General features: G+C 37.9%; 1 protein-coding gene across 2 annotated transcripts in view; it reads right to left on the reverse strand.

Moving 5' to 3' along the window:
* The window catches only part of B3GALT1 (beta-1,3-galactosyltransferase 1), a 529,669-nt gene that overhangs the window by 322,772 nt on the left and 183,716 nt on the right, over nt 1-23,181 (reverse strand). For both annotated transcript variants that reach the window (XM_036023352.1, XM_028510267.2), the window contains exon 2: nt 9,990-10,093. The gene's annotated coding sequence lies outside the window, so the exon portion shown is untranslated. The remainder of the gene's footprint in view (nt 1-9,989; nt 10,094-23,181) is intronic.

Here is a 23,181-nt window from a genome sequence, read left to right on the forward strand (position 1 = left end):
TGCCAGATTTGCAGTCAAATATAGCAATTCAACTCTCTTCTTCTTAACAAAGTATGCCAATTTTTTTCTGCAGTAAAGATTTCTTTTTACTGCTAAATCCTTGAGTCTCATAACACCAAGTATACTAGATTACTATCTTACTACTCTGACTGATGTTTTTTCCTTCCCAAGAAATAAAACCCAATAGTGCTACCTGTTTAAAAAAATCATTTCTGGGACAATGCTTTCAAGAAAAATGGGGTGATTTTATCACAGAATATAATATTGAGATTTTTAAGAATGTTTCATTTGAAACATAATGATAGCTATATCAAATAATAAATAGTAAAAGAATATACAAGTAGTTCAGTTAGAATTTTTCATTTCCTAACCAATTTAGCTAACTTGGTTGTGGAGCTCAGAAAGAAGGTTAATTAAAAGGAAGACTATGATCATATTACAATTATGAGAACTACACAGTTCCTTTCATTTAAAACAGAAGAAAAAGTAAATGTAAAAGTGCAACCAACAAGTCAAAAAAAAACCCCCCCATAAAATTCCCCTGTCTATACATACCTTAGCAGGTTGCTTTGTAACTATTTTAAATGGAAATATAACCTTCCTATTTAAAATGTAAATAAAAGTGTAAACTCACTGATTTAAGTTCATATGAAGTAAAAAGACTAACTGAGACTAAGCTGAGAACAGGCTTTAATAGGGGCAGGATAATGGGAGTCTGGGAGGAAGAGGAAAGAAGAGAATTAAGGCCATGTATTAACCTTAAATATGAACCTGTCTCCTTTGGCAAGTTGCTTGCAATCAATCCTGAAATTACAAATAACTTCTATTACATGGACTTTGACACATTTTCCCTTCCAGAATAACAAGCCCATCCCTTTGCATATATTAAGATGTTTTGTTGTTAGCAGACAGTTAGATAGGCAAAAACAGAGTGAGGATGATGGGCCATGTACAGAACTTCACCCCTAGCAAGTTTGCCCCTAGCAAGGGGCAAAACTGGGAAAACAAGGACCTCACCCTCGGGGCGACCTTTTGTTCCCTAGCGTATCTCTGTTCATACAGTTTAGATCCTCTGACCTTTCATATTACTGGTCATGTGCTTCGGACCCTCCCCTCACCTCCCCTCCCCTGGCATGTTGCTAGTTATACAATAGACCCCTTTAGAGGGAGAGCCAATAAAGGGGCTGGAGAATAGCCCTTAAGTATTAAGCCCCTAGGACGATAAGATTCCTACACACATCAAATACATCTAGGCCTCCATTGTGTTTTAGCTCCAGGCCCAGAAAAGCAGTAAAACCAGATAATAGATACCATGGCTGACATCAGGACCAGGTACATTTATGAATGACCTCCTGTCCTGGCACTGACCAATCAGTATAGACCATGACCCTAAAAGGACACAGTTGGAAATCTGATGAATATTCTTTTGGGATTCATTCTTTCCTGAGGTCTTCTGATAAACACCCTCAAACCTGAGGACCTGCTTCTCTCTCAATGCAGCACGCCCGAGCTTTTTCACACCCCCTTCACCTGGGCATATTTTCCTTCCCTCTCTAAGTTCCAAGGGCTCTTCTTTTGCCTCTGTAACTTCTTTCCTGAGCCCACTTCTTTTACAGCTTGCTTCTTCTGCCTCTGTGGCTGTCTAAATAAATGTTCTCTTACAGTTTGAGTCTTGGCTCTGAATCCTTTCTTAGCCAGGATTCATGTATCGTGATTGCTGAACCAAGTTCTGGTCTGACTCCACCAGTCTAATACCTGGTGCAGTTTCATTGCCAACAGTTTTTCCATTCTTTAAAAGTCTAATCTCCCACTGCTTTCAACTCACTTTTTCTGGTAGGTTCACTACACAACATAAAAAGATACTTGAATAAATGAATTCTAGGTCATAGCCGAGAGAGCAGGAACCACAGCTGACTGTACCAATTTTATAAATCCCTGATTGCTACACATCTTTTTATTAACATTCTTACAGAACTGTATTGAGCAATTACTTTTTGTATATATTAATTCTTGATAATTAAAACATAAAAGAAATCCAATAAGGGAGCTATTGAAGAGACTATCAAATATTGACAGACTTTGCTCTTAACACTATGATAACCATGTACTTTTGACGGCTTTTTGAAACCAGAACATCGATGTACCCTTAAAAAAAGCTTTGTTACATTAATAAATACAAGCTTAGGTGATGACCTAAAGGAAATTACACTTCAAGCCAGAGAATTTCTGAAAATTGAGCAATATGCAACATTGCTCCCCAAGAGCACGGGGAGGCCCCCATTCCTCAATATATCACTATTGTTGTGCCTTGTTACAAAGCCAAAGCAGACAGGGAGAACAAAGGGAATGAGAAGTTGCTCACATCTTTAGTTTGAAGTCTAACATTTAATTTTAGTGTTTCAAACTTGTCAAAGACAGATTTCAAAAAATTATTAACTTTTACTGCGTAGTGAATAACTGATATACTCCTCATCTAGGATACTATTAATTTTTAAAAGCACAGATTTTTCATTATGTCTGGTATAGGAAACACCACCTATTGGGTACCTTGTAAACTTGTATCCTCAGTCAACAGGGATTGCTGTCTCTTAGGGTCATCCAGGCCTCAGTACTCCAATGATCCTCTCTAAACCCCATGGGTTTGGGTTTTATTTGTTTGTTTCTGCAGTCTTTATTCCCCTTAACCATTTTGCTTCATTTGGCATCTGGAAGCCTCCTTTTCTTAGCAACACCTCTTTCCTTATATAGCTTTTCCTGGCTTCTTCAATCTCCTTCTTTTTCTATAGCTGACTTTAACTATGGGTAAGAAGTCAGACCCAAGGCTGACTTCTTAATTCACTCTTCTTCTATCTCCCTTGTCCTTTAGAAATTTAATCCAATCTGACCTGAAGCAGAACTGCAAAAGAGAAAGGTTCTTTCCAGCAGAAAAATCCTGAATTTCAGTAACTGGTGACTGGCACAATTGAGTTATGTGCCTTGAGATAGATTTCAAATTCAAAATGTGGTCATTCTTGGAATACCCTGGGCACACTCCCACTTTTTGGTCTTTGCTCTTCCTTTTCCTTCTGCCTGAAATGCCCTTCCTTCATAGTACTGGCTCACTCACCTTCCTAAAAATCTTTGCTCAGACCTCCCCTTCTCAACGAGGTGCCCCTGACCATCTGTTCTGTTTAATATTGCAAACTGTTGCACTTCTCCACCTTGATTTCTCTCACTCTGCTCAAATTGGTATTTTTCTATAACACTTCCAAATTCCAACATATTATATGTATTACTGATTATATGTATTGGTTATGGCTCCTTATGTTTGTTTTCCCCTCATAGTATACATGCTCTGTTTTGTTTGCTGATGTCCTAGTTCCAGAACAGTGACTGCCACTTAGCAGATGATTAACAGATATTACTCTAATTAAGTTCAAAAAACTTCCCTATATTAGCCAGTACCTTCTTTTTCTTTTTATTGCTGATGGCCTAATCTGGGTCGCCTCTCATGGTAATTAGCTAATTAGCATGTTAATTGCATTTCCTGGTTCCTCTCTCTTTAATCCATCTCCTATACTGCTGGTGGCGAACTGTCTTTAAAACCCAAGTTCATCTTCTCATTATCCTCAGAAACTTCACTGTAAGGCCAAGTCTAGACCTTTTATTCTAGAATTTGAGGCCCTGATCAATATGACTACCAATCACAAACAGCCTCATTTACACTCACTTCTCAGTCAACTCTAGTCAAGCTGGTATTGGATTTTCCATTTAAGGAAATTTGTTGACTTCCCAGTCCCAGGTCCTAAGTGACATAAAACGAATTTACTGTCAGTTGAGGCAACATGAGCTAGAGGAATGTAAGTATAAACAACAGTGTTTGTATTGAAGAAGAAATTGAGTCCACAGAAGAAAGACACGTGGCTGACTTACTCAGGTATATGTGCTCCCCATCTCTGAAAGGGCTCTCACCTCCACCTGTCTTCTGAGTAAACAAATTATACCTATTTGCAAAAGTTCAAGTTCAATTTATTCTTTAATTTATTCCCTGCCTTATAAAGGCCATAATCCTTTCAATAAATATAAATGATAAGTGTTTTGTCCTTCCACACATATTCTGATGTGCCTTTCCTCACCTTCCTTCTCCTCACCTTAAGAAACACTGATTCATAGATGACACATGCTTTGCCATGCTAAAATGCTGAGGAGCCTCTTCTCCCAGGAGGCTTCCCTTGCCTCAAAGCCTGTATCTGACGTGGGAGGAAAAGTCTGGGAAGGGATCTGGCCTCTAGTGAAGGAACGTAGGGTTTATACTTTGTGTTGGTGAGAAAGTGGGAATCCCCAAATGGTGTTATTCTCTTACTGCCATCTCTGATTATTTCAAAGTCACATTTTCTCATCACTTTCCAACTTAACATGAAAGTTGTTAAAATGATGATGAAGGTTTTGGTTTGTGCAACCTTACCTTACCTCTGCCACCAACACTTAAAAAGGACCTCCCAAATATTCTTTCTCGTGTTACTCTTCCCCTTCTCTGAGATTCTACTTTCTTCACTATGTTATATACAATAAACATTCTAGAATTTGGCAGTATTTTGCCTCGTCTTTTGTTTTTGGTCATTTGATATATTGATCATTGCAGAAATTCTTATACATGTAAATTGCCTTCCTGACAGCAGTGATTGCCAACTCTTGCTAATCAATAAAGCCACCAGTACAGCATTCGAAAAATTCAAGTTTGAGGGACTTAGATCTGCAGAAATTGATCGCTTGTCTACTTTCCAAGGAATCTACATTTTCAAAAAGTTTCCCACATGTGGGTCTCATTGCTTTAGATAGTTAACCTGGAGCTAATAGTGGCATAATCTCAAAACACCTTTTGACTTCAAAGTTATTTAGTTTTAACTAATAAACATTCATGACCAAAGCTTCTGATTCTGGATATTATTTATTTACCTCACCTAAGATTTACAGTCTAGCCTTTGATTTTGTATCATATAATATCAAAGAAAATTATAGAGTTCAAAACATCTAAAATTTTACCACATATTTTAACATGGAAGGACCCATATATAATGTATTATTGTAGATTGTCATTTTTCTTTTGACATAACATTATGTTACATACTTCCTAATGTCATCATTCTTCAAAGCAGTGAAAGTAACATCCTATTGGAAGTCCTGATTAATTTAATTATTTCCCCATTTTTAGACTTCTTGGGTATTTATCATTTCCAGTATAATTGTAAATATTATAACTGATACCCTTAAAATAAACAATTCATTGAATATTGATATAATTGTACTATATTTTATCTATTTAGAAAATACTTATTCTATTTAAAATATGCATTTCACTCTTTTTTAAAAAAAAGATTTTATTTACTTGCTTTTAAAGAGAGGGGAACGGAGAGAGATAAACAGGGAGAGAAACATGGATGTGAGATTGGTTGCCTCTCCAGCATGCCTCAACAGGAGACTGGGCTGGCAACCCAGGCATGTGCCCTGACTGAGAATCAAACCAGTGATCTTTCACTTTGTGGGATGATGCTCAACCAACTGAGCTACACCTGTTAGGGCCCATTCCTTATTTCAAATGTTCTAATCTTGGACTCAGCTTTTGTAATGGTTTCTCCAATTAGTTTGTTTTCTCACTTTCAGATTCTTAGTACAATTTTCTATCAACTACACCATGGTAAGGGGCCATGAAGTTATGCAATTTTGTTGGCACATCCTTTGGTTTCTATATTTGGGCCTGATTACCCTATCACTGTATTCTCAGGGGTACTTTCTAACTTCAAGCACACTGTAGGGAGGAGAAATATAAATAGCACAAATCATTATTATTTTAAAGTGTGGCCTACAGGTCACCTGTAACAGAATGATCTGGAGTGCTTATTAAAACCGGGATGATGGACCCTTAAAATTACTCAGACATTTAGGTGTGGGGTCTAAGAGAATGAAATTTAAACAAGGTTTCAAGGTAATGTTCATGCATACCAATGTTTGAAAAGCCAGTCTTTCATATACTAGAATATCAGTGAATTAGGAACCTTAATCTAAGGTACATCCAATGTGACACACCTTTTATCTTTCCATTTCTCTATAAAATTTGTATATATATTTAATCTGTGATCATCAGTACAACACAATTTCTTTCCCCCTCTGCTCAATCCCTCCTCCATTAGAGTGCACTTCTTTTACAAAGCAGAGAACATGTCTATTTTATTTGGGTCAGGGTCCTTCTAATCCTCTTCTTTACTAGACTCTGATCTTGGGTTCTCTCTTTTGGCCTGCTTAGTCCAGCTTTAGCGAGAATTCTATGCCCCTTACTTTAGGGAAAATCCTCTTCCCTCAATCTGATCATGTTCCCCATCTCCCACTCCCTATATCTTATGTACCCTGGCTTGCCCTCAATAAGAATCCTGTTGAGTCCATCTAACAAGGAGCCCCTATCCTCTTAGCAATTTTCCATCCACTCACCTCCACAACGCTCCTTGGCTGCAAACATCCACTTGTCCTGGTATTTAGAATTGAGTCCAATTTCTCTCCTCTGCTATAAAACTCTATCTACTACGGTAGTTCTTTTTTAATAAAGTCTTCTTTACTGTCTCTAACAACTGTCATAAATATTTTTCTGTAACACATTGTGCTATGTTTTGAATATAGGAATATGAAAGGAATAGGCCTAATTGGAGAAATAACCCTCCAGTATGAAAGTTTATCTCATAAGAAATATCTACAAAGAAATATAACCCAATCTAGGGTGGAAATATGGACCAAGCATACATGAAAATTACTATAATTCAAAAAGATTATGAAGAATTTCTTCTTCTGGTTATATGTGCACAGCTGAATTTAATGGTAAATAGAAAAATTAGAAACACCTAATTTGATGTGGCTTATGTATAAATACTGTTGTTCATGCCAGAAAGTTGGATTTAAACATCAAGCATGGTCTGTCTTAGTATTAGGATCCATATTTCATTTTTGGAAACAAAATGATCTTTGATATACTCTATGTTTTCATTTTAATGGTATATTATTAGAAAAATCTTTGCTTGTTACATCTTTCTACAATAGAGAATAGTAATGTAAACCCCAAGAAGAAAGATTCATTTGATGTCAACCTCAAGAAGAAATTTGTCTCCTGAGATGGACTCTCCATGGTCAAGTAAGGACCTGAATTTTATAAATACTAAGAGCCTAGTGGCCATTTGCTTACAGGGGCTTCTCATGTACTCCATTTACTGGGGAAACCTCAGACTGAACATGCTCTGCCTCTTGCACTATATCCTGCTTATATATACAACCTACATCAACTATTATAAGCGAGTTCCTACTTTTTTATTTTGACCAATGGATTAAGACCTGCCCCATCCAAGTAGAACTGCTCCATAATAACCAATCAGAATGCATGATGCTGATCAATCAGGACTGCATAATCCAAAAAAATCAGATGTATTTGAATTAAGATACCTCATCTACATAAAACAAACCTACTTAGGAATCTGGGAGGATCCCTTTGCTATAAAAGGCAGTCTCCCCTTTGTCTTGATGGAGCACAGTTTGGGTTGCTACCTGAGTCTGTGTCTCCTGGGCTACAGTTCTTTTTGCTTAAATAAATGTGTTTTTTTAAGTTACTTATTATTGTATAAAGTTAATTTTGGTTTACAGTAGTTATACACATACATACCTAAACACTTAGGTACATACACATACTTACCTCATTAAATTGCATCACTACAGTGGCTATTGCCAGAGAAAAGCTCACATTCTTAATCAGTGTCATTACCAAGTAAAAACTGAAAAAATTCCTAGTGGCCAAGAGTCCAGAGTCTTTTGGACAGTCACAATCTCTTTCATAATTAATTGTATTAAAAACCTAATACAATGGCTAAAAATCAAAACTCTGACAACACCAAATGCTGGTAAAGATGTGGAGCAACAAGAACTCTCATTTGTTGCTAGTAAGAATAGAAAATGGTAGTCACTCTGAAATACAATTTGGCAGTTTCTTACAAAACAAAACATACTTTTACCACATGATTCAATAATCAAATTCTGTGGTATATAACCAAATGAGTCGAAAACTTATGTCCCACAAAAGTCTGCAGGGAAACATTAACAGCAGCTTTTCTTCATAACTGTCAAAGCAACCAAGATGCCCTTAATAAGTGAATGAATAAACAAACTGTGATATATCAATACAATGGAATATTATTTAGGAATAAAAAAAGAAATGAACTCTCTAGCCACAAAATACAAAATATATGGAGGGGGCTTAAGAGTATATTGCTAAGTGAAAGAAACCAATATCAAAAGGCTGTATACTGTATGATTTCAATTATATGACATTCTTGAAATGTCATATAAATGAAAAGGCAAAACTCTGGAGGCAGTACACAGATCAGAGGCTGCCAGGTTTTCAATGAGGGTAGAGAAGGGCAAACAAGGGAGCACGTGGGATTTTTTTTTTTAGCAGCAAAAATACTCTGTATGATACAATAACAATGGAAACATATAATTATACATTTTTCAAAACCTGTAAAATGTGCAAGACAAACAGGGAATCCTTATGTAATGGACTTTAGTTAATAATAATGAATTATTTTTGGTTCATCAACTGTAACAAATGTATCACACTAATAAAATATATTATTAATAATGAAAATGATGTGTGCTTTGGGGGAGAGCTATGTAGAACTTTGTGATGTCCAATTAACTTTTATGTAAACTTAAAACTGGTCTAAAAATCTGTTAATTAAAAACATAAAAGAACAAACATAAGACAGAGGTTATAAAACCAAACCAAATCAAAACAAGAAAAAAAAATCCTGGTTAAGTAAGACAGTTTCTGGAATTGTGACCAAAGGATATTTTATGCCACTTTTTCACGGTAACACCACTGAGCATTTGAGTTGTCACCTTATATTCCTGAGGTGGTTACTGGGGTGGTATACCCGTTACGCTATCAGAATGAGGCACAGAAGAAATACTGGAGCATATTCGGGTCCCATGAGCCTGAACCGTATGATTCTGCGTTACTCAGTCTGGGTTTGGGCCAGGCCCCATATCTGCTGAGCCCTTCGTTATTTTTTGAATGACTGCTAAGGATAACTTAATCAGGACTTAGCAAGACCAGACCAAATGTTAAAGTGAGGCCTAAGCTACAAAATTACTGCAGACCATGGAGTCCTTATGACCCTTAGGGCAGATTTCATCTTAGGCCAACTTCTCCAGAACCCGAGGACAACCAGGAGTCCAGCCATGAGAGAGGGGCTCCCATGGGCCTGCTAGGAGAAAGCTAATGGAGAGGAAGGAGGAAAGTATTCTGAGTTTAAGTTTCTTGATATTGAAGTAGAATTACTGAAATTAGAAGTACTGGTAAATCTTCAGGCAATTTTAACATCATGCGAAAATTTAGGGCCAAATGTATCTTTTTGTCCTAAGAAAATCTCCTGTAAATGCTGACTCCAGTCACAGAGATGCACAAAGAGCAGGCGACATTTCAGGACTTTGAAAAAGGAAAGCTTCCATGGCTCCCCAGCTGAGCTCCCCCAATGAATGGCTTACAGATGTATTAAGATTCAATCCCTTCCGCCTGGAGCTGCTCTGGGGCTGCACGGCGCTGCCAGCGTCGCCGGGTGTGAGCAGCCTCTGCAGGTACCATAGGAATATTCTCATTGTCTATAAGTGCAAAAGAAGAAAAGCAGAGAAGCACCTCATGGGAGTGTCTCTGCTGATGATTCTTTAATCCAAAATGCCTAGATAGGTGCTTTGCAATTCCCATTGTCTCTACATATCATTCTACTTCACACATTAAAGAAAATATTTGCCAACGAATTATTTCTGAACACTTCTTATGAAAGATGTAAAGCACGAACCACTACAAAGCTATAACCACATTTAGAGTGCCCTTAATACTTCTGATAATATTGCCTATTTTTGTATCACAGTTTTGTTAATTTTCAAAGTATACAAAACCAAAAGTAGGAATTGGCTGTTACCTTATAATGAGAACTTCTGTGCTTGTCTCAGGGTAAAATGTCTGTGTCTTCACACAATCCCTCCACCCCAGGACTGGGCAGTTCTTGAAGAATCTCTACCGGGTCTAAGGGGGGAATAAAAAAAATATATTGACATCTCGGTGTGCTTCAGCTAAAATTAAATTCTGCTTCAGGTTGTTCAGATGCTCTTTTTGCCATTTCCACATATCTTGCATATCTTGCACAAGACTCTTGTACAAAATAATCAGCATTTGAATATTTAATATAAAAAAGAATTTTCTTTAAATCATTTATAATTTCCCCTCTTAGCCACCTTTGAATGAATAGTGCCATTACCTATTATAATGCCACATTAACTATTTTCCACGATTATTTACTTACTTTCCCTGGATCACAATTTTATCTTTATCTCACAGCAAGAACAAATGTTTCTGCAGGAGAAGTTGAAAGTTCAGCTTATACAGCCCCATCTGTGGCTTCACTAAGATCGTTTTCATTGCTTCACTCTACTATGAAATAAACTAACACATTTTGGCCCCTAATCTCAAATGCTTAAATTTTTTTTCACCTAAAAACCCTTACTGGAGCCCAAAGTACTCTCATCAACTCTAATAACATTGACTGAGCCAGTAAAAAATTGTGCTCTGCCAGCAGGTTCTATAAGACAGCCTTCCATCACCACAAAGTTGCACGCATTCTTTTTCGGAACTAGCAAAGGAAGTAAGCTGGCTTTGGTAGTCGACAACAGACTTCTCTAATTCCATAAATCCATTTTCCACAGCTTTACTTGGCAAGCCTCTTTCCACGGCCTGCAGACTGATTACTATTCTTTGCAAACCTTCTTTGCAATTCTACCCAAATACTAGCCTCTATACCCCAAAGAATTACAGGTTGCTGAAAATATATTTTAAAGAAGAATTTTAGTAGTGCAAATATCTGACTTGAGAGCTCTTTTTTAACCTCTACCACCTGTGTCACACGTGTCTACCCATGGGATGGTCTGGAGGGTACGGGAAACTAATGGCATACACATGTGCTTTAGCTCGGAGGAGGCAGGAAGCCCGGGCCCTGTCACCAGCTCTACAATATGTCCCTCCTATTGGCTTGGTGGGTCACATAATGGGCCTGTGGAGGGCGCACAGCACAGTTAAATAAATTGGATGGTACCTCTGAACTGGAACTACTAAGAATCTTACTCTACATATCTTTGGAATTCTTAAGAGCAAAGTGATTTAAGGTGGGGGAAGGTGGGACCAATAGAGCTTTTAAAGGAGAGGCATACAATAGTTTTTTAAATAACACAGTTCTTTCTTATTAATCTTATTATTTTTAACATGGGTATTTTCTTGACTCATATTAGTCCTATTAAATATCAATGGGGACAATATGGATAAATCTAAAAACCTTGAAGTTAGGTAAAATAATCCAGATACAAACATATATTTTATTTTTACATTTATATAAAGTTCCAGGAAAGGGGAAAAAAAGACTATGATGATCATCAGAACATTGGTTGTGACAGACTGGAAAGTAGCATGAGGGAACTTTCTGAACAGAAGAATTCCATATAGTGATTGAAATCCTGGTTACATGGGTATATGCACTTGAAAACTATGGAACAGTGCCCTTAAAATCTACATTTTATTGTAAATCAATTATACCTCAATAAGACAAACAAATAACGGGATACAAGGAAACTTCCCAGTTTTGGAAGCTTCTTCGTTCTTTCACTCACACATCCACTTACTAAGATTCCTTAAGCACAAATATATCTAGAGTTAGCACACTAGCAGTGTGCTAGAGAAAATAGTGTTAGAAAGTGGACATAGCCCCTATTATGAGCTTAGATTCTACTGGGAAAAAATAGACAACTAAAGTGGACAAAAACAGAGTCATGGCTGTAGCACTGAGAGCAGGTTCATGTTTTAACTAACAGCTTGCATCGAAATCGAGAGAACCATTTTATGCTAAACCGCAAGCTGATCTGAACTGAAAATACTGATGTTCACTGCGTCATTAAATGCCATTAGAGTGATAGGCCAAGGGAAACCGAATAATGTTTTTTCTATTAAACCAAGTCTACATACCCTCTAAATTTACTGAATGAAAACTTCAAAATAATTTTCATGTCAAATTTCATTGGGACACTGAAGTCATTCTTTTTGTTTAAAAAACCAAAATTGAGGTCTAGGGAAGGTTATATATACAGCTGTGCAGGAGGATAACACGGTGTTAAATGACCCTCTTTCCCATAAGCAAAACCCTGCTGGGAAGACAGGAGCATCTACTTCTGGTGACTCTGCTGCCAATGAGGGATCTGCAGGCTCTCGCAACAACAGGTGTTGTGCATACTTGCAATAAATCCAAGCTTGTGAGGGTGCAGTATTTGATATACAAAGTATAGCAACGAATAGACCAGCATTCCAACATAAAATGCTTTCAGGTAAATACACTCCCTCACACACACATACACACACCCCAATCCAATTTTTAAAGCACATGAAAATTTTTCTTAACCTACCTGGTATCTGGTATCAGAAAACATGTTCCTTTCCTTTTTTTTTTTTTTTTGCTTTCTAACTTATTTGCCCAAAATTCTTCCGAAATGTGAGGAGCCATTTATAAGATGAAAAAAAAGAGAGAATATAAATAAAAAAGCAAAACCAAACCAAACCAAATCAAAACAACACAACACAAACACAAAAAAGGAATGAGCCGTGTTTTATCTTATTTTGTGAAACTCTCTAGCAGGAAATCAACATGATTTTTAAAAGATTGCTCTAAGAGGAAATGTGCTAGAAAGAGTGAGTAGTTAAAAAATTAGCTTTGGAATGAAAAGCTCACATTACACGAAGTCTGTAGTGGGTAAATGAATATTTTGTAGTCATTTAAACAAACATCCACAATATTACCTCTTACTGATCTCTACTGCCCCTCCCTGTGTCTGGCCAGACAACCTGGGGTTTGTCTTGTATAATAAGGTACCTGGGACTCTAAACTCTCTCACACGTGCAAACCATTCCGTATAACCACAGAAAATACCATCAGATTGTAATCCAAACTGTAGAATGACACTTTAATAGTTTACTTTCTTACCCTGGTCAGGGATAAATTCCAAAGAAACCCTCTATTGCTGGTTAGGAATTTTGATTCCTGTTTGCATAGGTTTGACATATTTAATATTTAAGAAATCTATTTATCTATCTATCTTGATCACATAATAAATTTTTTAAATCCCATGCTTTATTTGTATTCTCCAACCAAACAGTTGATAATTAGAATAGTTAACACAATGGGACATTTCCCTGACATTTTAGTATAATTTTTTTCCACTTTTCCTATTTTTATTTTCCTGATCTCACTTTAGTTTCCATTTCTGTTTTTATCTTTTTGCCAGAGTAAATACCAGCTACCCGCATTCCCAGTTCCTTATCTTTGAGTTGATACTCACTGGTATTTTAAGAAATACTTTAAGGTAAAATGTGGTATTGAGTTTGTAGCATTTGAAGAACTTTATAAGTACTGGCACTTAAGACTTCTTGCTCTCTGTCCACTGGATACATAATTGTGGTGCAAAATTTTAGATGATTTCTAATGGTTTTTGTGTTGTCACCGCTTTCTTCCCTGTCTAATTCTCAAAGATGCCACACCAAGGCCTTCTGCCTGCAGGCCTGTATCCACTGATAAGACCAGCCTTTCCCACACGTCCTTAGAACAAATTTTAAGCACCTCCAAATTTAATGAATTTATTAAGCACTAAAATCTAACAGCACTGAAACATTTTGAAAGAGGAAATAAACTCTTTGCAACTTTTGATTCAGGACTGAATTTTTCCAAAGTTTCAATTTTAGGAATTAGCTTTATTGTTGTATATGCATATTTCAGATGAGCTCAAAAGTATATATTTAGCTTTTAGCTCCTAGTATGGGCCAATCACTGTGCAAGGCATAAGGGACAGGTACAAAAACATGGTCCTTCCTGTAAAGTAACTCATAGGTTAGCTAATGAAAGCAAGGAGATGTAAACACATAAAAAGATAGTTCAATGCCATCTGGCCAATACTATGACAAATGTATACACCAGGCTATGAAAAAAAGTAGGTTATAGACTCAATTTTCCAGATGAAGTGTGAAGGATGAGGATGTGTGCCACAAATATCTCAGTATCTAATTTTGGGACATGTGTTATCTAAATCAGTCCTTAAGATACTTACTGTCTTGATACTTATAGAATTCATTACATGTTTACACACTTGGTTTCTCCCTGTTTTTCATTCAATAAACTTTTTTTTTTTTTTAGAGAGGGAAGGGAGGGAAAGAGACAGACAGACAGACAGACACAGACAGACATCAATGTGCGGTTGCTGGGGGTTATGGCCTGCAACCCAGGAATGTACCCTGGCTGGGAATCGAACCTGGGACACTTTGGTTCCCAGCCCCTGCTCAATCCACTGAGCTACGCCAGCCAGGGCTTCATTCAATAAACTTTTATTAATAGTTACCATGTAGCTAGTTCAGGCAGAATTTTTCTCACACATAAAACACATACACTCATAGTGTATTATTGCAATAGTCAATTAAATAATCTATGCAAAATACTTAGTGAAATACCTAGTGTGTGGTAACTGCTCTACCCCTTAGGGGAAACAAAACAGCTCAATCATCACACAGAAGACTTGGCTTATCATTATAACCCTCTGCCCTTGAGGAAAATTGTCATGCCTAAAATATCTGGGATTAGTTACCACAGTTCTTATTCTCTTAGAAATCATCCAACTCATCCAAACAGGTTGCTTGGCATTTATATCTGAGGAAAGAGCCAAAATGCTCCTCTAAGACTAAAGGCTCATATGGGGCATTTTTTTGTAGCTCAAGGTCAGTTCTCAAGAGTGCTAGCTGAGCTGAGGCAATCTCCAAGGTTTTCACAGAGATCATGGGTAGGATTTATGGGGTCTGTATATTCCTCTTAAGTATACTGGAATAACAAATTGTGAGACTTGGAAATGAACTGAGTATCTTTAATAGAAAGAAGGTGTTACCTGGCACACCTTTTTAAATTATGTGACTCTTTAGTGGGCAATTTGAGCTATTTTACAGAGCTGTAAATTACAGATAACTGATAGCAGTTAAAATAATACTGATCGAAAGACCAGCAAATTTCTTCTGGTGGACCAAAAATTGATTTCTTCCCATTCCAATCCTAGGGGAGAAAAAGCTGATTTTGCAACTATTTGTAGATTAATTTCAGCATTTCTGATTCAACTGTGTGTGATATTTTGAGTTCCCTTTTGAACCAGTTGATAACATCTTATTAATTTCCACATTAATAACTAAGTTAAATAAATTTTGATAATTTTTAAATATTTGTACAACAATCTTGAATTTGTCCTTCTATAAATTACCTTTAATACTATAAGTTCATATTTTTTGTTTTGATTTCTCATAGTATTTTAGTAAACAATCCAAGTGACTTAGGGTCACCTAGACCACTATCTTATAGCTACATACTCTCATAGGAACCCAGTGTTCACCTTTGCAGATACTATTTGGCACCAAGAAGTATTCATAAGGACAGATAGGAAAAAGCTAATGATGACACTGCACAAAGGGATTTCCACAATCGACACATTAGCAGAACTGTCACTCCACACTCTATTACTATAAAACGTATAAGATCTGTATAGCAAGACAAAGTCATATTTGTATGGTGAACAAATATCTTATTTCAACAAAATATCTCCTGTTACATTAAAAACCAATACTATGAAATTGAATTTCTCAGATTTGTAGATATCTTTGTATTTCATTTGTAATTATATTTTAAGAGGTATAAGCATAAAGCATTTATGCCTGGCGTTGTTTACATATTTTTAAGCAATTTTAAGTAATTGTGAGGAAAATAAATTACTGTTGGGGTTCAAAGATTTTTCTCCTTGTTTTCACTTTTCTCCCTTAAAAAGACACTACATATTAAACAAATTAAAAAAAAAATACTGGCCTAAATTGTCAAAAATGTGTATTTCAAATTTTGCATTTGTAGAAATTTAGTGTCCAAGAGAGAAAGCTCCACTGTCTGAGTTTATTTCAGTCTCGTGATCATTTTTAATTCATACTGACCGCCCATCACATCCTGTACTTTAAGAATAAGGAAGGCTGTTTGTTCATTAGATTCCATGTATGAATGAAATCATATTGTAACAGGGTTCAGAGCAAGGGGTCCCCACAGTCACCAGAGCCCACAGTTGGGGGGTAGGGGAAGAAGATGACACATCGTTTAAGATACTTTCCATTACAATAGCAAGTAGATAGCCATATTTTTCATGGGGGGATATGGGTTACTGCCCCAGGCAAAAGGTGTATGTGACTTCTAGATAGTATTCAGGGACTCTGACATAGCCAGGGGCTTGTATAGCACCTGTGCAGAAAGGCAGGAGGGTGGAGGCCTGGGTGTCACTGAGTCACCCTTGCCCTGATTAAAGATGGCAGCCAAGAAAAGGTAGAAGAATATGGGAAACTGGCAAACGTAGCTCATTGTAGGAGGGACCAAAGATGAGGTCATGCAGGAAGCTCTGTGTCAGGATTTAAACTAAGGGCGGGCAGAGAGAGACAGAGGTTGGTCCACCACAGGAGATAGTAAGGTGCAGCCATGCAGTTTTAAAGGAAGGTAGCCATGAGGAGACCGCTAAGCACACTATGGTGTAAGGAGATTCTGGCATGCTGCCTGTAGTGAAGGAGGAGCTACTATGTCTGTTCCTCTGAGGACTCGACCATGTGTACTTGGAGAAAGAGGTGGCAGGCAGCAATGAAGAGTAGCCAGAAGGGATTCAGCCATGAGGTCTGAGTAAGGAAGCAGCAGCCAAGAGGGAGTGAAGGGCATGCTCCTGCACTTATCGTGCCCACTCTAGCTGACTCGGAAGCCACCAGCGACTCTGCCTTGCAAGCCACTGACCTGCTGCCTCATAGACCCGGATGCTATCTGAACTCTTGGGACTTGGGGCATATGGAAAGGCCACTCTTTTGGGACTTGTGCCTTCCTGGACTTCAACATGATCCAGTGAAATATAGCACATGTTTTCCTACTACTACATGGAGGTTGAGGACAATGTACCCCAGATCCTGAAGGAGAGAAATGCTGTGAAGGATGGTGACTCTGAAACCCACAAGTGCACATTCTAGAGGGGATGGAGATCTGCTTGCTCAGCTGGTGTAAGAACAGATAAGGGGATGGGGAACTATTGGGTTTGGGCGTGGCTTTCAGCCTGGTGAAGAGCAAGGGAAGTTCTGGCTCTGGGAGAGCAAGGATCTGAGCTGAAATGCCCCCAGGCCCCAAGGTTGGAATTTTGTAAATAGCAACCTGTTTCCCTCAACACTAATTCTTGGGTCATGCCCCAAGGCACCATGTGCAGGGGCCACTTTGCTTGGTTACAATATGGTATGCAAAAAAAGAGACAGACTCATAGATAAAGAGCAGGCTGACAGCTCTGGCAGGGCACAGTTAGGGAGCAGAGAGATCAAACAAAAAGGAAAAAGGATTCATGGATGTGGACAGCAGCGTGGTGATTGAGGGTGGGGGAGGAGTATAAGGGAGATAAATGGTAATGGAAAAAATACAATAAAACAAATAAATTTTTAAAAAAGAAGGCTCAAAATAAATGTCATTGTTTTAAGAAAAAGCCTAGTCCTAATGAAGCTTTGAAAAGTTCTCCTGTGTAGCTGCAAAATGTCATTCATCTCCTCAGATTTTGATGTATTATTAATTTGAGTTTAGTAATATTAGAATACAATTATGAAATTATTTTATTAGCAAAGAACTGCAAGAAGAAAAGGTTTTATGTTGCATCCATTTTAAACTCCAAAAAAAGCAAACATGCCAAATTTGACTCATTTAAGCCCATGAAGTCATTTTCTACTCTTCTAAAAACCAGTTGCATCTAGGGAAATGATAGCTATTAGGTAGAAGTGTTCTAATTATTTAAAACACACATTTCTTTCTGTATATTACTCATTTAACAGAACCTTTTATAGAGCTCAGTCTTAAAATTGTGCATCACGAATTACTTGTTTTGGGAAGTAACAGAGCACTCGCTCTACTGGTGGAGTAGGAAATACCAAATGCACAGTGCTATGACCACATAAGCCAAGGGAAGGTTCCGTGTGTGGCTTAAACTTCTTGGAAAGGTAGGGTTTGGAAGGTTCTCCTTCGTGGGAGGTAAACTCAAGGATTTTTTTTTATGTTCACTTGAAGACTGAGGGATTCTCAGCATTCAGTAATTAAGGAAGTGCCTATTGTTCTTTGTCATTTATTTGTCTCTGGTCCCTGGCATATAGTAGACATTCATCAAATGAATCAATGAGGTGTATAGCTAGGAGAGTTTGACCAAGACAGCATGCTCATATTAAAAACATTTTTTAAACATTTTTTATTGATTATGCTATTACAGTTGTCCCATTTCCCCATTCACTCCCCTCCACCCTGTACACCCTCTCCCACCCATATCCCCCCTTTAGTCATGTCCATGTGTCATACTTATAAGTTTTTCAGCTTCTACATTTCCCATACTATTCTTACCCTCCCCCTGTCTATTTTCAACCTACAGTCTATGCTACTTATTCTCTGTACCTTTCCCCCCTCTCTCCTCCTCCCACTCCCCTGTTGCTAACCCTCCATGTGATCTCCATTTCTGTGGTTCTGTTCCTGTTCTAGTTGTTTGCTTAGTTTCTTTTGGTTTTGCTTTAGGTGTGGTTGTTCATAATTGTGAGTTTGCTATCCTTTTACTATACATGTTTTTTCTAATCTTCTTTTCTTAGATAAGTCCCTTTAACATTTCATAAAATAAGGGCTTGGTGATGATGAACTCCTTTAACTTGACCTTATCTGAGAAGCACTTTATCTGCCCTTCCATTATAAATGAGAGCTTTGCTGGATAGAGTAATCTGGGATATAGGTCCTTGTCTTTCATGACTTGGAATATTTCTTTCCAGCCCCTTCTTGCCTGTAAGGTCTCTTTTGAGAAATCAGCTGACAGTCTGATGGGAACTCCTTTGTAGGTGACTGTTCCCTTATCTCTTGCTGCTTCTAGGATTCTCTCCTTCATTTTTACCTTGGTTAATGTAATTATGATGTGCCTTGGTGTGTTCCTCCTTGGGTCCAACTTCTTTGGGGCTCTCTGAGCTTCCTGGATTTCCTGGAAGTCTATTTCTTTTGCCAGATTGGGGAAGTTCTCCTTTATTATTTGTTCAAATAACTCTTCCACTTGTTGCTTTTCCTCTTCCCCTACTGGTACCCCTATAATTCAGATGTTGGAACATTTAAAGATGTCCTGGAGGTTCCTAAGCTTCTCCTTGTTTTTTTTTTTTGAATTCTTATTTGTCCATTCTTTCCTGTTTGGTTGTTTTTTTTCTTCCTTCTGGTCCACTCTATTGTTTTGAGTCCCAGTTTCCTTCCCATCACTATTGGTTTTCTGTGCATTTTCCTTCATCTCTTTTATGGTAACCTGCATTTTTTCATGTAATTTATGACCAAAATCAACCAATTCTGTGAGCTTCCTGATCACCAGTGTTTTGAACTGTGCATCTGATAGATTGGCTATCTCTCGGTCACTTAAAATGATGAGTCCTGGGGCATTGATCTGTTCTTCTGTTTGAGATATGTCTCTCTCTCTCTCTCTCTCTCTCTCTCTGGTCTGGTTGCTTCTGTTATGGTGAGGGGCAGAGCCTTAGGTGTTCACCATGGCTGGGCACCCCAGTCTCTAGTTTGTGACATTGTATGTGGGGGCAGGAGCGGGGGGGAACAATGGCGGTAGCTCCGTTCTCCGTGGGATCTCAGTCCCTTCTCTGGGATCCTGGGTTGCACGCTCTGCCCTGCTCCACAATCACCGCCTCGCTGGGTCTGCCAGCTGCCACTCGCGTGCTCAGAGTCCACCCGCTGCAATTTTGCATGCCCCAGATGCCTTATGCGCACCTAGTTGTCTTATGCGCCCAACTCTCTCTGCTCTCCTTGCCGAGACCTGCACTGTAACCCGTGCCCGGCTGCTCCTCTCCGCCCCTCCTACCAGTCTGAATGAAGGGTCTACTTCAACTTCTTGGCTGTCCGACTTCCATTCAGATAAATTCTCTGTCAGTTCTGGGTGTTATTCTGCCTCTAAATTGTTGTTGTTCTAATCTTTGTTGTGCATGGAGGTACAGTACCTAAAAACCTTTTAAAACATATTCAGTAGCAGCACCTAGAGCTTTATTATAGCAAAAACATTTGAACATTAATTGTTTTAATTGGAGACCATTATTTAAGTTAGAATCCAAAGAGATATAACTGGCAGATTTTTGTTTTTCTTTTAGCTTATGGAGATAGGCAAATGTGAATAAATATATAATACACCTACCATTTTATTCCATTGTGGTTTTCCTTCTTGTAGTGGCATATTTTGCTATTAAGCTGAGTGCTGATTTTTTCAATTTCTTTTATTTTTTAACTTCATTTTTATTGTTGACCTATTACAGATGTCCCCAATTTGTTTTATTTCTATTTTTCTACTATGTTTAAGTAGCAAAGAGGATTTTTCTTTCTGCCTCAGGGTAGAGTTGATACAGAGAGGACAAAAAAAAGCACATTTTTAGCCTTTGAGCTATTAATTTGACCTTTATACCTCAACAGTGCAGACAATAGTCTTTAAAAGGATGGCTTTGAAATGCAAGCACCAGCAGTTATAAAAGGAAAAAAAATTCCAAGCTGGGATTTAAATATCAAGAGCCAAATCCTAGAGGACTTGCAGCAAAAGGTTTAGGCCTTAGAAATGGTGGGGGAAAGTTACTGACGCTGCAGGAGCAATTTTCCTATGAAACCCATGAAACCGAGAAGTGATAAAAATACAAATCCTTTCTGACTAGAAAAAATAGAGATACAAAAAGGAGAACAAAAAGAGTATAGACAGTGTGGGTGGCCCTACTCCCTGAACCTACTTTGGGACTGAAACTACCCAAGACATTCAGTAACTATTGTGCTGGCAGCTCTCACATCTCCTCTGGAACTTGAAAAGCTCTGTGCTGGTTACCCTTCACCAAACTGTCAGCGGCAGTAGGTCGAAATGCCAGCCAGGCAGATCTAGGTAAAGAGAAGGCCTAAGGAGGACTTCTATCATGCCCAATCATTCTTCAGCTCTAATAAGGCAGGTAGAAAATACCTGGAATTCTCAAGACCATGGCTGAGGAACAAGAGAGAGTTGAGAATCAGTGAGCCTACAGGACAGGATGATGTCTAGGATGATGTCAGGGGATATTGTAGCTGAACAAAGTTTGCATGATAAGCAGCTCTAGCTAGGGAGTCAGTTGCTGTCAAATTCCAGCGAAGCACAAAGTCAGTTAAAGCTAAAGAGGGGCCAGGGGGACTGCAGTGGCCGAACTCCATGGCCTCACAGAGCAAATTTCATTTTATCGATGCTTACAAGACAGAAATCTAATGATGACCAAGACTGTGAATGACAGAGATATAACCACAGATCAGGTGCCCTGATTCTAGGATAACACAGAACTCAACAGCAAGGAAGAGGCAGGGGGTAGGAGAAAAGAGGTGGTGGGAAATCTCAACGGAACCAAAAGTCAGTGAGCTTGAGACAGCAGGTGATTGTTACCTTCAAATGACATGGTTAGGTTTTCTGCTCCCCACCAAAAAAAGGCCCAGAAAGTTGATGTGCACTTGGTGGCAGACAAATGACAAGTTGCTTTTTTACACATTCGAAGCTGTGACTTGTTACATTTCCTTCTGACTCATATATATTTTAAAAACAAAAGCTAACACATACATATGCTATCCCACAAATGTGTAACAATCCACACTTAAATAATCAAATGGTGAACAACAGGGAGGAGGAAAGATCGTTTTGCATCCCCAGCACCCATTGCAATGGTTGACATAAAATACACGTGGATAGTTTTGAATCAGTAATTGATAAACAAATTAATCATTGCCCAAACACATCTGGATAAAATAAATAGTAACATTATTAACCACTTAGTTGGTATTAAACTATACCAACTATCTCACCTTATTTAATCCTCATGTATTTATATAGTAAATGATATTGTTATTCTTGTTTAACAGAGCAGGACATTGTGTTCTATAAGAGCTAAATGATCTGCCCAAGTTCCCAGGTTTGGCCAGTAGAATATCTGGGATTTAAAAGTGCACAGTCCAAAAAACTGCAATGGTGATTCTTAAATAAAAATAATTGTTTTTGAATAATTTAAACAGTTTTGTGAAGTCCACACTACTGTTTGCTCTTATTTGTCATTTGCAGTTTTTATTTTAGTGCCCTCACTTAGCACCACAGCACTGTAGATCTGAGAAGGAGGACTGAACAGGTCAGCTCACTTGGTCCTCCTAAAGTGGAATGGGTGGTTAGGGATGCAAACCCCCACTTAAAAATTTCTGTAGAACTTTTGATTCCCCCAAAACTTAAGCTGTCCTTTGGTATCTGCAGAGGAACTGGCCCCAGGACCCTCTGTGGATCACACACCTATGGATGCTCAAGCACCCTATATAAAATCACACAGACCAACATATGCAGGTGGCACCTCGCATCTGCATACTCCCAACCTCCTGTAAAAAACAGTATAGATGTTTATTGAAAAAAAATCCACATATAAGTGGACTGGTGCAGATCAAATCCATATTGTTCTTCCTTTAGGAGAAAAATCCTCTTTCCTCTTTTCCTTTCTTTTTTTTTCTTACTCATTAATAATTATTAAATGAGTTGAAAGGTAAAGAGTAGTGGTGTTTAGGATTATAAAGGATCAGAAACAGATTAGTGAATGGAGGTTGACATTAAAATTGGTAAGGCAAGCCCCTTTGCATAAATATGGTACCATAAACAATATCTAAAGCTTGCTAAACATATCCATTGTAAAGGTATTTTTAAGATGGCATGAATGCTACTATCTCAGACTTCTACACTATTTTATTACAAAGCAGATATTCTTATTTTGAAGATCTATTTTATATATAGTATTCTATTTTAATATTCTGAGCCAACTTGCACAATACCCAAAATATATTAAAATATCAATTGTTTGAAACAATAAATAGACCTTCCAAATGAAACTCACATGTTATTAGTATTTTCTGTTTTGTTATGCAAAACGTGTTTTTACTGTTGACTTTCCAATCAACTTACAGAAAGGGCATGAGTGGACAAAAAACT

This window comes from Phyllostomus discolor, chromosome 4 (assembly GCF_004126475.2).
Source record: "Phyllostomus discolor isolate MPI-MPIP mPhyDis1 chromosome 4, mPhyDis1.pri.v3, whole genome shotgun sequence".
Lineage (NCBI taxonomy): Eukaryota > Metazoa > Chordata > Mammalia > Chiroptera > Phyllostomidae > Phyllostomus > Phyllostomus discolor.